Below are 16,875 nucleotides of genomic sequence, written 5' to 3' on the forward strand. Positions count from 1 at the left end.
AGGAAAACAATAAAAGCTCTTGAAAACTTTGGAGGAAGAAAAGGTTGATGATGCTACTTTTCTTTGACTAAGCTGGATGGTAATTAGATAGAAACTGGGAAGAGATAGGAGCGGGCTTTTCCCGTTACACGCTCGGGATTTGGGATTGCCTACATCAACATGATGTGTTGCAGAAGAGAAGTTAAAACGGTCTTTGGGGTGGTGCTTGCCTTGCATGTTTGCCTTGCATGTTTGCCTTGCATGTGACTGATCAGGGTTCGATACCCAACATGGCGTTTGGTCCTTGGAGCACCACCAGGAGTGATCCCTGAGTGCAGAGACAGGAGTAAATCCTAAGCACTGCCGGGTGTGGCCCCCCCCCCAAAGAAAACAAACAAAAACCAGGGTCCTTGGACCAGAGAAAAGCTCAATGAGCTGAGTATATGCCCGAGTGCATCTGGGTTTGGTCCAGTGAATACTGAATACTGTTGGGAGTGATCCCTGAGCACCATTGGGTATGGACCCCAATTCAAACCAAACCAAACCAAACCGAAACAAGAGTTCTTGCCTCTGAGGTACCTCACAACCAACCCCCCCCCCCCCCGTCATTATCTAATTGGTTTATTTTTAAAACTTTAATCACTCTGGGTTACAATAATATATCACTTGATCACTTGATATCCTGTTACTCATCGATTTGCTCGAGCGGGCACCAGTAACATCTCCATTCGTCCCTGTCGCGTGCTAGTATAGCCCAATGGTGTCTGCTCGCTCCAGGAACATGAAGAGCCTTGAACAGTTTGTTCAGAGTCTTGATGAAGAAGTCTGATCATCACGTTTGTTCAGGGTCTTGACGAAGAAGTCTGATCATCTTGTAGGTGGGCAGCCATGAGTTCTTTTGATGTCACGTGGAATCCAGTCGGTAATGGCTCTAGTCCAGCGGTTGTCTTCAAATTGCATTATGTGTCGAGACCATCTGATTTTTGACACCTTGGCAAACGAGAGAGCATTCCTGATTCTTGATCGTCAACGGAGGTTGGAACTCCGGATTCCTTCCCTCACTTGAGTGAAGGATGATACTCCGAGCATAGCTCTTTCGATTCCTCTTTGGGAGACCCGAATAGCGTTCTCATCCTGTTTTCATAGGGCCCAGGTCTCTGAGGTGTATGTTAGTAAAGGGAGAATGGTGGAGTCGAAGAGATGTGCCCAGACCCATAGGTTCTTCATCCTCTTAGCTATTTCTTCGATGCTTGTGAAGGCATTCCACGCTGCTGTCCTCCTCCTGTGAAGCTCTGATGTCAGGTCATTCGTCATGTTGAGTTCTCAACCTAGGTACATATAGCTGCTGTATTCAGAGATGTTCATTCTGTTGAGAGCAAATGGAACATCAGGAACTTGTCTGTTTTTCATAAACATTGTCTTCGTGAGATTCAGCAGCAGTCCGTCCTTTCCACACTCACAGTCGAAGTCGGCCAGCATTTGTGCCGCTTGGCTAATGTTTGGTGTCATTAGAATGATGTCATCAGCAAAGCGGAGTTGGTGTAGTTGCCGACCGTCTATCTTCACTACCATTCCTTCCCATTCCAGTCTTCGCATAATGTTCTCGAGGGTGGCACGGAAGAGTTTTGGTGAAATGGTATCGCCCTGCCGAACCCCTCTCAATGTGATGATCACTTCCTTGTAGAATGGTGATATATATAATGGTGATAATGAAATATTTGATAAAGTTTCATGAATATAATGCCCAGCCTCACTTCCTGCTACCAGGAAGGAGATAGGAGAATTAAGGGTTGTATCAGGGTTCCCCTCCTTCAGTCTCTTCGTTTCTTCCCCCCATGGTAAGATCAGTTCTGTAAACCATTTCTCAGGTTCTATTGTCTTGGGCTGTTTGTTATTCCCCTATTACGCTTCTTTAGAGCCCACATATGAGTGAAATCATTCTCTCTGCCCCTCTCCTGGTTTTACTTCCCTACCATGATCCCCTCCAGTTTCACCCACGTATTGGCAAATTGCATGATTTCATCTTTTCTTATAGGAAGTCATTCTCCATTGTATACATAGATCACCATTTCTGTTCTAAGACACAGGTTGTTTCCAGATGTTGGGTTTTGTGGCAAGCGCTACAATGAACACAGTACTGCAAATGCTTTTTTTTTTTCCTCAGTAGAGTTTTTGGGCCATTGGAGTAGATGCCCAGAAGTGGGATCTCTGGGTCATCTGGAAACTCAAGCCATAGGTTTTTTTTTTTTGCTTTTTGGGTCATACCTGGCAATACACAGGAGTTACTCCTGGCTCTGCACTCAGCAATCACTCCTGGCGGTGTTCAGGGGACAATATGGGATGCTGGGAATCAAACCCATGTCGGCCGTATGCAAGGCAAACTCCCTACCCGCTGTGCTATTGCTCTAGCCCCTCAAGCCATAGTTTTTAAAGAAGTGTCCATATCATTTTCCAAAGAGCTTTACCCAGACAACATTCCTTACCAGCAAAGGTTGAAGGTCCTTTCCACGTCCCCAATCTTTGTTTTGTGTGCCAGTTTCCCTGGTGTGAGGTGGTATCTCATTATGGTTTTGATTTGCATTTCCCTGATGATTGTCTACATCATGTTTTTTTCCATAGTGCATCACTTTTTTCCATATACCTATTGACCATTTCTACGTCTTTTTTGATAAAGTTTCTATTTATTTCTTTCCTTCAGTTTTTGATGGGGTTGATTATTTTTTTTTCTTTTCAAGTTTTACAAATGTGTTCTATCTTGGACGTTAACCCTTTGTCAGATGAGTGGTGGTAATTTTTTTGGTGGTTACGTAGAGACAACAGATGCTATTGATTATGGCACACAGGAGCTGGGCTTATTTTTGCAACTCGTCCCTTTTCATTCCTTTGAAAACTCTCCTTTTCCTTCATCTCCTTTATTTCGTGGTCCTTGTTTTTCCTCTCTTGAGCCTTAATTCTTCTCTCTCCTTGAGTCCTCCCAAATGTTTTCTGAGAAAAAACTTAGGATTGAGCCAAAGTTTCCCTGGGTTTCCTCCCTGAAAGCCAGGTTGTGTGGCTTCAAATCCAGCCTCAACATTTCCCTGCTGTGTGGCCTTGGGCAGGTGTCTGAACCTCTCTGTGCCTCACGTGAGGTGCCTCATCAGATGGGTGTGCTCACTGTTCCTGTGTGGGGTGTGTGTGTGTGTGCAATGCTCCACCTGTTTCTAAGTGCCAGCAGGGTATGAAATACACAGATCTTCACCTGGCACTGGGCTGCCCTGTGCAATTTACAGTATTTGTGCAACATTTCTGTAGCCCCCCCCCCCCCCCCCAGACCCATACTTGGTGCTTTCATTGTCCTTGGTGAATGTGGACAGAGTGTCAGAATAATCGCTGTCACTCAGTGCAAGTTCCCAGCTGAGAGAACAAAGCATCTCTCTGTCCTGCCTCAGCTTTCCTCTAGTAATAAAGTATCTTTTTTTTCTGGCCTACAGATCCTTCATTTTCTGTTATTTTCGTTGGTCATTTTACTGTTTACAGTGGGTCCCAGTTGAGGTCAGAGAGATAGGACATGAGGTCACTTGCGTGCAGGTGATCCCTGTTTAATCCCCTGCATGGCACATGGTCCCCACCCCCGCACCCCAGCACCTGAGCACAGAACCAGAGCACTGCCGGGTGAGGCCTCCCAAAATTACCACCACCACTAAATGAAACAAAAATCCCATTTTCTTCCCCCACCGCCCCATACGGGCCTCTATTGTAGAGCTGTTTATCCTGTTGTAGTGTCAAAATGGCCTACAGGTTCTGCTGGCTTTATGGTAAAAATGTCATGTTAGATGTCCTTCCTTTATTCACACAGGAGTGTGGTGGTGTCAACCATGAGTTCGATGTTAATGAATCAACAATTTACATGACCGAGATGCCTTTAGGTGAAAACATGGTGGCATTTACCTTGCATGTGTAACCCCTGGGCGCAATTCCCAGCACTACCAAAATGAATGTCTAAATGAACAACTAAATGAAGGAATGTAGAACCAGGGTAACAGTAGAGTGAGTAGAGCTTCTGCTTTGCACAGGACTGACCCGGGTTACATCCCTGGCACCACATATGGTCCCTCATGTCCCACCAGGAATGATCCCTGAGCTCAGAGCCAGGAGTGAGCCCTGAGCACTGCTGGTATGGCTACAAAACCCAAATTTAAAATAACACACACGAAAAACCTTCCCCCCCACACCCCCAAACATCCCTGGGATTGGAGGGATCATACAGGAGGTAAGACGCTTGCCTTGTGTGTGACTCTGGTGAGAGTGACCCCGGTTCGAATCCCCAGAAACACATTTGGTCCCCTGAGCACGTCAAAGGTCACTCTCATGCACAGAGCCAGAAATGGCCCCTGAGCACTGCCAGGTGTGACTCAAAAGCAAAATCACACAGTGAGATACCTCCTTCTGGAAAATTCCTAGGAACTGGGAAGTGAGAGGGGCACATTCCTGCCCATTCAGTTTTCACTACTTTGGCCCTCCTGAATATCTGGCTTTGTTCCTGCCAACAGCCACCCCAGTGCTGGTGTGGTTATTTATTTAAAGACTGGGCTAGGGGTTGGAGCGGGGAGGGCGTTTGCCTTGCACATGGTCGACCCGGGTTCTATTCCCAGCATCCCATATGGTCCCCCAAGAACCGCCAGGAGTAATTCCTGAGTGCAGAGCCAGGAGTAACCCCTGTGCATCACCTTGTGTGACCCAAAAAGGAAAAAAAAGTCTGGGCTACTGGTTAGGGTGTGTGCTTTGTATATGCCCCACCCTGAATCAATCTTTGGTACCACCTGAGCTTCCCCTCGCCCCCCAGAACTGCTGGGGTAGCCCTGGGAATCTCTGACACCACAGGCCCCAAGTAGCATCCCTGAGTCTCTCTAACTGACTAAAGATGGGTAGGGGGGAACTCCTGGACCCTCTGGACATGGCATCTCTGGGGCCCCAAATTGTAAAATCTGGGTTCCGTCGTCTTATAGCAGAAATGATACATCACACTTCCCTTAATTTGCATTTCTTTTGATTTGCTTGAGGCAAATGTTTTCAAGGAGAGAGGTCAGATTGGTTTTTCAAACTGTGGTAAATTTGCCCCTTTTTCCACGAAGGTGAGATTATTTCCTTTTCCTTTTTGAGATGTAAGAGTTATAAATTTAAATTTCACATCTATGGTGAAGATTTCCTCTTTTTCAGTCTCCCCTTTTATCTTGATTCATGCCCTGTGGCGCTCTACATAAATTTTAAATTGTGGGGAAAACATGTTTGCCTTTTCCTCTTGGTATATTTACTTAATGAAAAGAGTGTAAGGGCCAAGGTATCATCATTGTTGGGTGCTTTTTACAAGTATTAATCACAGCCCTATTAAATAGATCTCCCTTTAATTTTCCCTGTTTGCTTTTTTTTTTTTCCCTTTCAGATGAGAAAACTGGGTAGAGAGAGAGAAAGAACTTCAGTCTTTTGACGAGTGTCAGCCAAATAGTGAGGGAGGGATCAGGGGTCAGTGAAATAGCGCAGGGGTCAGTAGCACTTGCCCTGCATGCAACCCACCCCAGAACCACATCTGGTTCCCTGAGCACCTCCAGGGCCGTTCCTGAGCACAGAGGCAGGAGTTCCGGGGTCTGGCACTAGGCACTAGGCTTCACTCCCTTCGACCCTGGCTCTATGTGATAGGGCTTCCTTTTTGACTGTTTCACCGATGTTCAGAGACTCTCCTATCCTCCAGGGCAAGAACGGGTTCCTCCTAGTCCTCTCCTCTGTAGTAGACTGGTGCAGTCTTTCCTTAAGTGGGGGATACTACCTCCTCCCCACCTGCCCCAGGGGGCACTATAACCATAGTGTCAGGTGCCAATGGGGGACACTTTCTGTTTGTTCACTTTTTTAAATTAGTCACAGTGAAATGGCAACATTATTTACAATTGGGTTTTGGATGTTTCATTGTTTCAACAGCAATCCCCTCACCAGTAGCCACTTCCCTGCCAATTTCCAGTAGCCACTTCCGGTAGCCAATTTCTCACCCTGCGTTTGCCTCCAACCCACCAGTCTGACTGTATGACGGACACTTTTAAAATAGTATCTAAGTTTTTGCACTGTGGTTTACAGTACTATTGCTGATAAGGTTTCATACATAACACTTCACCTTTCAGCATCATCTCCCCCTCCTGTCTATCTTCCCGTGACCCTAAATGTTACCCCCACCCCCTCCCCGTCCTGTCTCCATTCAGGTGGCGTGTTTCATACTGAATACCAGTCCCCATGTTCTTTGTTGCCACGTCTTTGGGTGTTCATTATTTCCCCATTATGTTTCCTTATCCTCTGGTATCAAAGTTCATTCTGTGTGGGCGACTCCCCCTCTGACTAACTTCACTCTGTGTGACACTCTCCAGTAGCAGCAAACTGCATGACTGTTGCTCCCTGTAGCAGCAAACTGCATGACGTTATCTTTACTTCTGGCTGAGTAATATTCCACTGTGTATATGTGCCATGATTTCTGTATTCACTCCTCCTCTGCTCCTGGATACTTGGGTTGTTTCCAGATTTTGGCTCTTGTGGAGAGTGCTTAGGGGTGCGAATGTCTTTTCTTCATTTGTTTTGGGTTCTTGGGATAGATTCTCAATTCCTAGATTTTCTAAGGAATGTCCATATTGTTTTCTAAAAAGACTGGACTAGTCAGCATTCCCATCAACAATAAATGAGAGTCAATTTCTCCCCACATCTGCGCCAGCACTGGTTGTTCTTGTTATTTTTCGACACGTGCCAGTCTCTGTGGTGTGAGATGGTACCTCATTGTAGTTCTGATTTGCATCTCCGTGATGATTAGAGCGTTTCTTCATGTGCCTTTTGGCCATTTGTATTTCTTCTTTCAAGAAGTTTCTGCTTATCTCTTCTCCCCGTTTTTTGATGGGGTTTATTTATTTATTTATTTATTTTTTGGTAAAGTTCACCAGTGCTTTGTTTATCTTGGACATTAACTCCTTATTGGATGACTGTTGAGTAAATAGTTTCTCCCACTCCATGGGTTGTCTTTGTATGCTGGTCATCGTTTCCTTTGAGGTGCAGAAGCTTCTTAGTTTCACACAGTCCCATTTGTTTCTCTTTGTTTCCACTTGTTTGTTCTTTGGTGTTTTATCCTTGAAGATGCCATTAGCTTCCCTGTCATGGAGACTTCTGCCTACATTTCCCTCTTTGGGCCTTACGGTTTGGGGCCTGATAACCGAGGTCTTTAATCCATTTTGATCTGACTTTTGTGCATGGCATTAAGTGGAGGTCTGAGTTCAGTTTTTTACAGGTAGCTGACCAGTTTCCCCAGCATAATTTGTTGAAGAGGACTTCCTTGTTCCACTTTCCATTTTTTTTTCCGCTCCTTTATCGAAAGTTAACGGATCATCTATCTGAGAGTCTGTTTCGGGATTTTCAACTCTATTCTGTTGATCTGGGGTTTGTCTTTATTACAGTACTATGCTGTTTTAATTATTACTGTATCGCAGTACAGTTGGAAGTTGGGGAAAGTGATGTCTTTTATCTTTCCCAGTCCCAAGGATTGCTTTAGCTATTCAGGAGGAGTTACTGTTCCATATGAATTTCAGAAAAGTTTGATCTATTTCTTTAAAAAATGTCATGGGTTGGGGGGATGGGGGTGGGAGGGATATTATCCATGGTGGTGGAAAATGGGCACTGGTGGAGGGATGGGTATCTGATCATTGTATAATTGAAACCAAAGCACAAAAAATTGTAAATCTACAACTTTAAAAAAAATAAAATAAAATAAAGGGAAAAAAAACAAACAAACAAAAAAAAAAACAAAAAAAAAAAATGTCATGGGTATCCTTATAGGGATTGCATTGATCGGTTTGTTCACTTAAATAAGGTAGATTTCCAGAAGGAGATGCCATATATATATGCCATATATATATATATATATATATATATATACACACACACACACACATGTGTGTGTGTATTTCCTTGAGTGGGCACCAGTAATGTCTCCATTGTGAGACTTGTTACTGTTTTTGGCATATTGAATACGCCACAGGGAGCTTGCCAGGCTCTATATAAAATTTATTTATTTTTCTGAAAAAGGGGCTTGTTTTTATGCCACCCCTCTCCACCTCCCCAGGTAACATGGGAACCTCTGGACTAGCTAGCTGCTTGCTAAACTAGCCGAGGCTGAAGGGTCTGAGTTTGGATCTTGGCTCATCAGCTCAGCCAGTGTTTATGCTCAGGAAGGAGTTGACAGGTTCTCGAGTTGCGTTTTGCCTCCAGCAGGTGATTTGATAAGCTGGGCTTTGGCTAGGGCACCCTCATGCTGGAACGTGACTCCACTGGTCCCATGGACTTTCCCTTACCACACCCCTCCCCTTCCTGGCCTCCTCAAGGGAGCCTCTGGGCTCAGCTCCCTGCCAGAGAAAAAAGAGCAAGCCTTTTCCCAGGTTCCACCCTTCCAACCTGTCACTCCAATGAGGCACTCTTGGGGGGAGGACCAGAAATCCTCCCCGTGTTTGAGCAAGCCTTGAAAACCCCCAGGGCCAGAGGGTCTTCCCTGTGAGAATGTGTGTGTCTTCACCTTCCCCCTACACCCCCCCACCCCCAGAAGGGCAGGAAGCCCCAGGTTTAATTTTTTTGAAACAGCATTCTCACGGTTATCTCAAAGACTCTCCATCAGCCCAGTTTCAGAGTTATCTTCCTCCCAGATCTCGCCCTCCTTCTCATATTCAATCATCTGACCAGTGCTTGTGGGTCTTCCTTTGTAGGTTCTCATGCATTCATTTTTTCCAGTCACAATAACTCTACTATGGTGATTCTCCAAGTGGGGTCCCCAGATCTGCAGCAGGGGGACCAACACCTGGGAGTTTCTCTCAGTCCCCCAGTGCCCACCTAAACTGGAGATTTCCCTCTCCTCCCACCCAGCAAGCGGCATTTTCAGAAGCCCTGTAGACATTCTAACGTGCCCCCAGGTTTGAGAATGTGCCAGTGCGCCCCCTCCACCTTATCATTAGAACATTATAAATATTCTCACTGTTCACATTTGGAAAATACAGACAATATGAGAGAAGTAGGCAGGGGGAAAAAAAAGTTACACCCTAACTCTCCCACTCATAGGGAATTACTATTTTAACATCCAGGCAAATTTTTTTTTTCTAATTAAAAATTAGAGTACAAGGTTGTAGAGATAGTGCATTGGCTAAGGTGCCTGCCTTGAACATGGCTGATCCAGATTTGATCCCCAGCACCTCTGAGCCCCACCAGGAGTGATCCCTGAGCACAGAATTGGGAGTAGGCCCTGAGCACTCCTGGGTGTGACCCAGAAACCAACAAAATAAAACTGGAGATATATTGGACCAGAGAGAGTACAGTGGCTAAGATCTTGTACATGGCCACCTGGGGTTCAATCCTCGTCACCACGTATAGTTTCTTGAATCCCACCAGGAGTGATCCTTGGGCACAGAGCCAGGAATAAGCCCTCAGTACTGCTGGGTGTTTCCCCTCCATACCCCCGCCCCTGGACCTCCCCCCACACACACTGCCAAATGAGCAAATAAAGTAGGAGATATATTTGATGACATACAATTTGGCTCAGATTAAAGTGCATGTCCTATTGCTTTGATATATTTATATTGCAGTATGATTGCCACGGCAGTGTATGCTCACATCTCTGTACGTCCCATAATTATTATTTCTCCTGGTGTTGGGAACAATGAAGATCTAGTCACTTAGCAAGCTTAAGGTGTCATTTTGTCACCTCCGATCACTCCTGTCCAGAGAATAACTTTACCAATTGTGAGTCATTTTAGGAGTTATTCCTGGCGGGCCTGGGGGGGCTGGGGTGGGGGCATTTAGAATGTTGGGGATCAACCCTGGTCAGCCACATGCAAGGCAAGCACCCTCCCCACTGTACTCTCTCTCCAGCTCTATGTGAGCCGCTCCTAAAAAGCATGCTTCTGGTGGTATAGCTGTTGCACTCAATATGAGTTCCTTTTGTCCTCTGCATAAGGCCATATGTGAATATGTTCACGTTAGCATTCACGGAGCTTGTGACACGTGTTTCCACTCTTACCTCCTAACATCCATGCTCCATCAGGGACCTTATGTGCCTGGCATCTTACACGATGCCATATACTTGGTCGGCATTCCGGAAATTCTAGCTCAGTGACTGTGTCTTTTAACGCAACCATGTTTTAGTTGAGAAATCTGCCGTGGGATTCCTTTCTCCGACCTTAGAACAGCAGTTCACGCTGGAGTGTTTTCTTAGAATGCACATCCCTGCCACCCCTCCTAGCAGATTCTGATCACGTAGGTGTGGCTTCCTTTTCGAGAAGTTGAGAAGCCCAGGTCCAGATATTCCTTCCCCGTTTCCATAGGTCAAACACTGGCCTATCTTTGTTAGATTGTTTCTGTCCAATCCTTTCTCTTCCCCAGACCTGTGATATCAGTTGGTTCCTCTTGGGCCTGGCCTTGACTCTCAGCCAAAGAGGAGGGCAGAGGGTGGTGAGGAGTCACCTGATGCAGGCTAAGCCAATCAGATGATTTCTCTGAGAATTTGGCCTCCTTGGACAGGACTGATGCTTGCTTGCAGCCTGAGGCTGGCCAGAAGGTCTTTGGACTTGGAGCTGGCAAACTTGTGTAGTCACCAGGGAGCCCCTGGTAGGGAGAAGAGTGGAACAGGCCTAGAGCAGGAAGTGGAGAAGGCAATGTGGTCTCAGAGGGAAGGAAAGGAAGGGAGAGTGGCCAGGCCTGCTGACTCCTCCAGTCCATGGTTTCTGGCTCTGCTGCCTGTACCCCAGTTTCCTTTTGTGCATCCTTTTCACAGGAGGCCACGGAGGGGCCAGGGGGCCTGTCTTTCAGGCCTGCCTCGGCTTCATCCCGTGTCTCAAATTCCTTTGCCTCTTCCCACTACCTTGACTCTCTCTCAGCTTCAAGAGGATTATGGGGCTGGACTCTGAACTACCATAAAGAATCTGCTGGTTGGGGCTGGAGCGATAGTACAGCAGGTAGGGCTGTACTTGCACCCGGCCGACCCGAGTTTGATTCCCAGCATCCCATATGGTCCCTTGAGCAGCACCAGGAGTAACTCCTGAATGTAAAGTCAGGAGTAACCCCTGTGCATTGCCAGGTGTGAGCCAAGAAAAAAAAAAAAACACCAGAATCTGCTGGTCAGGTAACCAGTGCTGGGGGAGGGACTTCCTGCTCCCTGGCAAGGAAGAACGTATGTGCAATCAAGGGGACCACATTCCTTCCCCTGCAACCGGGGACACACTGGGCTGAAGTGTGGTCCCCCGCTCCCAGACACATGATCTCTGGGGCCCCTGTGCAGATGTGGGCTGCGGAAGAGACCCAGCAAGGCCTGCTTCCTCCACAGGGAGTTCCTGGGGACCCAAAGAATTCTGCACTGACACACACTTCTCAAACAATGGTTTCAACAGTTGCACAAACTCTTTGAGATTTTTCTGAGGCTCGGGGTACCTTCTGAAAGTTTAAGAGGGGATACTGAGAATGAGAGGTTCTGAAATGTAGCCCCTGCGTTCTTTTTCTCAGGGAGCACGTCTTGGAACCAGAGTTCTGTGGAATTCCAAGGTAGAAATTCCTAGGCCTTTCAGCAGAGGTCAGGATTCCTCCCCCCCCCCCCCCCAATTTCAGATCGCAGACGTGTGCACCCCACTCTCCACATGAGGCAGGGCTGGCCCACCACTTCCTCTTCAAGCCCACACCACCTCACATCTCTTGCCACACTTATAATGGGGGAGACATGAAGAATGAGGTTTGTGAAGGTAAGAAACCGGAAATCTGCAGAGGTGAGCTCATCCATGTGATGCCCCGACCAGGTGCTCCACCCTCTGCCTCGGGCTGCTATGGCCCAAGGCTGGCTGTGTCTCCAGGTTCCCTTCCCACCCGGCTGGTTGAGTCCCTGCAGGTGCTCACAACAGCCCAGGAACCTAATGCCCTCCAGTTCCCTGCCCCTCATGCTCTATGCGGAGGAAGAAGGAGGGATCTGGGCTGAGAAGTAGTCCCACCTCTCCCTAAATGAGTGTTGGTTGGGGGGTGCTTGGTCTTCTTGATTGCTCTGGGGCATCATTCAGCACCTGAGCTACCTACCATATGGGGAGGGACACTGCATTGAGCTCCAGTTACCACCCTGGATTCTTCGACTCTGACCCAGAGATTCCCAGTTCTCTCTTTCCTTTTTGCTTAGGGATTTTGGGTAGGTCACTTCAGGTGCTGGTCTGAAAGGGGCGGGGCCAGATGACCTCAGGCTGCCTGAGGCCTCCACCCCTAACTCATGGGTGTGACCAGCCTTAAGTCAGGAGTAAGGCCTGCTGTCTGGGGGGGGGGGGGGGGGGGGGGGGGATCATCCCTACTGCCACCTTGGAACCCTGCTGAGAGATGGGGCTTTCCTTAGGTTCTGAGATGTAAGTCCCTCAGAAGCCCTGGGGGTTTCTCTCTCCCTTTGGCTAACTTAGCCCTGTAGTGCAGGGGTTTCTGAGGGAGACCATGCTTGGTCTTTTCTGCTGGGAGCTTCCTAGTGGCCCGTCCACTGGCTCTCATAGGTTCAAGCAGGGGTAGCCCCCAGAATGAGTCGTTTCCTCTTGTGGGGGAGGAACCTTCTCAGTTTGGATTCACTGCCATCCTGCTGATGTGGCTACTTGTCCAAGGCACCGACTTTTGTCCTTTACTTCTGCCTGTAGGTGGCCACTGGGTGTTCGAGGCTTCCTGGAGGCACCCAGGGTCTGGGGTGGCTGTAGAACTCGCTGGATGAACCTGCACACAGTCCCCCCTATTATTATTATTTGGGGGGGCACACCTAGCTATGCCCAGGGGTTTTTCCTGGCTCTACACTCAGGGATCACTCCTGGGGGTGCCCCTGGGGGACCATACGGGATTATGGGATGCTGGGGATGGAACCTGGGTGGGCCACGTGCAAGGCAAGCAGCCTCCCTGCTGTCCTATGTCAGGGGTGGGGTGGAGTGGGGGGGGTGTCACCCCATCTCTTCCGAACTCAAAACGTGAAGGACCCGAGACTTGTTTTCTTCCTGGAGAAGCCGATGGCAACCCAGCGGAGAGCGCCCCCCCCCCCCCCAGCCCCCGTCCCCGCCTCCCCGGGGAAAAGGGGGAGGAAGGGGGTCCGTGTCTCGGTGGTGGCCCCGAGCGCCCGCGCCCGCAGACACCCAAGGAGCCGCCACCCGGGCGGGCGGGTGGCGGCCGCGTCTTTGTGCCCTTGCTCCGGGGATTTGGGGGGCACGAGGCGGGCGCGGGAGGTGAGGGGGGAGCGGCCCGCCGGACTCGGGGCGCCGCCACGGGACCTCCCTCTGCTCCCCGCCACCCCCCCCCCCCCGCGTCCCCCGCCCCCGTCGCCAGCCTCACCCGCATCGTTCCTTCTTTTTTTTATTTTTACTTTCGAGCCTTGTAAGGCAGGCGGACGGGGGCCCGGGCGTTCCGGCGACACGTTGCCAGCGGCGCCGCCGCCGCCGCCGCCGCCGCCGCGCCGGCCCGTCCGCGCGCGCTTGTGGCCGGGGCGGCGGGGGTGGGGGTGCGGGATCGGGGTGGGGGTGCGGAGGCCGCGCCCCGGGGTGGGCAGCGGGCGCCGATCCCCGCGGGGGGCGGGCGGGCGCGCGCGGGTGGGGTGGGGGGGGGCGCGCGCGGGGGGCGCCCGGGCCGCCGGCGGCCCGGCCCACGTTTTCGCTCTCGCCCGCTCCCTCCGCCCCTCGCGCGGCCCTGCCCCCCGCCCGCCCGCCCGCCCGCGTCTCCTCCTCCCGCCTGGTCATGTGTCGCCTTTTTTTGTTTGCAGTGGAAACAATTTCTCGCCGCGCGGCGCGCCCCGGCCCGACTGCGCCGCGGCGGAGGCGAGCGGGAGGCGGGACGGGGCGGGGAGAGCGGCGGGGCCGGCGGGGAGGACGCGCGGCGCGCCCGGCGGACGCCGCAGGTCCCATGCCGCGCCGCGACCCCCGCGCCCCTGCCGCCCGCGCCCGCGGCCGTCCCCCGCCGCGCCGCGCCCGCGCGCCCCTCGCCGGGCCTCCGAGCCATGCCCGCCGGGCGCCCGCGAAACTTTGCCGGCTGCCCCTGAAGGGCGGCGCAGCCCCCCGCGCCCCCGCGTCCCCGCGCCGCGCTCCGGCCAGGTGAGTTCGCTCGCGCCGGGCCGGCCCGGCCGGGGCGGGGGGCGTCGGGGCCCCGCGGGGCGCCCGTCCTGGACGCGACCTCGCGGGTGCCCGGGGAGTAGGCGGGGGGGACACACAGACACACGGTGGGGCAGCGCTGCGGTGCCCGGGCCCGGGAAGGGGTGTTGGCGGCGCGGGGTGGGGGTGGGGGGCGCCCCCCACCCCCAGAGCCGTCGGGAAGTTGCCGGCTGCGCAGAGTTTCCTGCCCCGAAGTGGGGGGCTCGGTTTCCGAAAAAGACGCCCCGAAGAAGGAACAGAGTTGGTATTGTCTGCGGAGGATGGGGGGGTCCCCGGCGTTGCAGGCAGCGGAAGGGGTGCGATCAAAGGGGAGACCCCCCTCCAAAAAATAAAACCCCGAGAAGCGGGCTCCGAACAAAGCTCGCCCCCCAAACTGTGCGGGCTTGGCACGCGCCGCGAGCGTCTCCCGAGCGGCCCCCGACGCCGACCCCCTCCTCACCCCGGCGCTCTCTGGAAGCCCCCCTCGGGCCCGGGAGGCGTGGGGGGTGGTGGTGGGGGGACGGCGGGCTTTTATGGATGTGTTTTTAAGACGTTCGGCGGTGCGGCCAGTAAAAGGTTTATGACATCTGAGCGGCAGTGAAGGTATGCGAGCTCGCGATCGCCCTGTAGACGGGGAGCCGAGCGGTTTCCCCGTTGCCTGGCAACGCCGCTGATGGACGCGGGACGCAGCCAATGGCCGCCCCCGCTGGTCCCCTTGAAATGTTTTTGACAAGTACAGTAGCCGGGAGTGGGGCGCGTGCGTGCGTGCGTGCGTGTGTGTGTGTGTGTGTGTGTGTGTGTGTGTGCGCGCGCGCGTGTGTGTGTGTGTGTGTGCGCGCGCGCGCGCGCCCAGGGAGGCTCCTCAGACCGCCCCCCCCCATCTCCCCCCAGCCCCTCAACTCGGCCTGGGGTGGATTGCTCAACTTTTTTTGTTTTTGTTTCTTAAGTTTACGTTGAACATCTATGCCGAACTGGGCCAGTCAGGGCTTTTGTCAGTTATTTGGAGAACGTCTGAGAGATGGATACAAACTAGCCTCCCTGCGGTATAGTCTTAAAAAGAAAACCAGATCGCTACACCGCAAGTCAGAGAGAGAGGAGAGAGGAGAGGAGAGAGAAGAGAAAGGAGAAAAAGAAAGGAGAGAGAGAAGAGAAAGATAGGGAGAGAGGGGGAAAAGAGATGGAGAAAGAGTGGGAAAAGGTGAAAGAGGTGGAGAGGGACAGAGAGAAGTGGGAGGGAGAAAGATGGGGAGAAAAGAGGTGGAGAAAGTGGGAGAGGGAAAGGGGGGAAGAGATGGAGAAAGAATGGAAGAGGGGGAAAGAGGTGAGGGGAGAGAGAGCAAGAGCGCGCAGAGAGGGTATGTGTGTCTGTATGTGGGGGTGGGTGGAAACATAACCCACAGCAAACCTCAAAGTTGTAAGGAGGTCACTAGTTAACAGTATCTGGCGTAGCATCCTATTGGCAGCTGATGAAAACTGTTTGCTGAATTGCAGACTGACATGATCCAGATCCCCTCCCTTCTGCCCCCCCCCCTTAAAATAAGAGAAAAAAAAAAGATTGGTGAATTATGTACTAAGAGTATAATAATGGAAAACTCCTCAGCTGTGATTTCTGGAAACTGATTTTTAAAATGGAACTGTAATGATCAGTGTTTGATACTGTTGCTGTAGAATGCGGGTGCATCGGGGTGCGTGAACGGTTTGGAGGGGCTGCGGAGGGTGGAAACGACATAACAGGCAAAGGATCTACGGGTCCCGAGCCTCCGAAACCCTCCTTTCTTGAAAGTGCCATTTTTCTAATAAACCATATTGTGGGCAGTGTTTGTTTAAAACAAAAGAAAACATGGAGAATAGCGTGTTAGTTCCTTCGGGAAGCTACTGACAAATAAGCAAATTAAAAAGAAAGAGAGCAGCATGTTGTCATAGCAACAGTGCAATTAAATTACTTTACTGTCAGCCATGATATAATTTTCCTGTTTGTAAGCTCAAGAGACAGAAAACTTTCATCTGGAGCGAAAGTTGACTGCCGTGTCTGGGTCGTTGTTCTTTCCTTGTTCTCTTTTGTACTCTGCGGGGTGGATATGTTGGGTTATCAACAAATGTGTGGTTTTTTTTTTCCTTTTCTTTTTTTTTTTTTTCCTGATTGGGATCCCAGGAAACTTTGAGAGACATGCAGAGCTTTGAATAGTCCACACAGCAAGTCAAAAAAACAAACAAACAAAAAAAATGAGCACATCAAAAGCCAAGATGGCAGCATTTAAGGGTTCCAAGTGCCCATGCACACAACACCGAAAATACTGAGGGTGGTCCTAAACCTTAGGTGATCTGTGCATGTGCAGAGTCCGGGGACCAAGTGGAGGAAATAGGTGTAGGAACTGCCACACCTGGGGATGGGGGTCCCTGAGCCCCAGGGTGGTTTACTCCCTGCTTATTTTGTAAGGTTCTTTGTGCCAGGCTGGGTTCCTGTAGCCGGAAGTTGCTACACCTGCGTGCACCCTTGGCTAGCCGTGGCCTGCCTCACTTTATGCTTTCTAGAATCCCGTTCTAGAGCTTCCTGAGCTGAAGTGGCAGTTATTTTAGGTGTTGTGTTCATGGACAATTGAAATCCTAAAACGCTTCTGTCTTGGCTTTTGATGTGCTCAGTTTTTTTTTTTCCCCTTTACATGTATGATGTCTCACAGAGAGAAGCATAAAACAGGCGTGGCTTAGCGCCGTGTGTGGCGGTTACTCTGCTTCCTTTTTCACGTGCAGA

The 16,875-nt window shown here is 50.7% G+C and overlaps 1 protein-coding gene across 7 annotated transcripts in view; it reads left to right on the plus strand.

Annotated features, from left to right (window-relative positions):
* FOXN3 (forkhead box N3) overlaps nt 1-16,875 on the plus strand; it is a 422,811-nt gene that overhangs the window by 191,395 nt on the left and 214,541 nt on the right. The window contains exon 1 of one of the 7 annotated variants that reach the window (XM_056133256.1): nt 13,893-14,090. The exons of 5 other annotated variants lie outside the window; for them this stretch is intronic. The gene's annotated coding sequence lies outside the window, so the exon portion shown is untranslated. Of the gene's footprint in view, nt 1-13,892; nt 14,091-14,709; nt 14,730-16,875 lie in introns of those variants that run through there. One more of the 7 variants, XM_056133257.1, reaches the window with a different exon arrangement.

This window comes from Sorex fumeus, unplaced genomic scaffold (assembly GCF_029834395.1).
Source record: "Sorex fumeus unplaced genomic scaffold, SorFum_2.1 ptg000098l, whole genome shotgun sequence".
Classification (NCBI taxonomy): Eukaryota; Metazoa; Chordata; class Mammalia; order Eulipotyphla; family Soricidae; genus Sorex; species Sorex fumeus.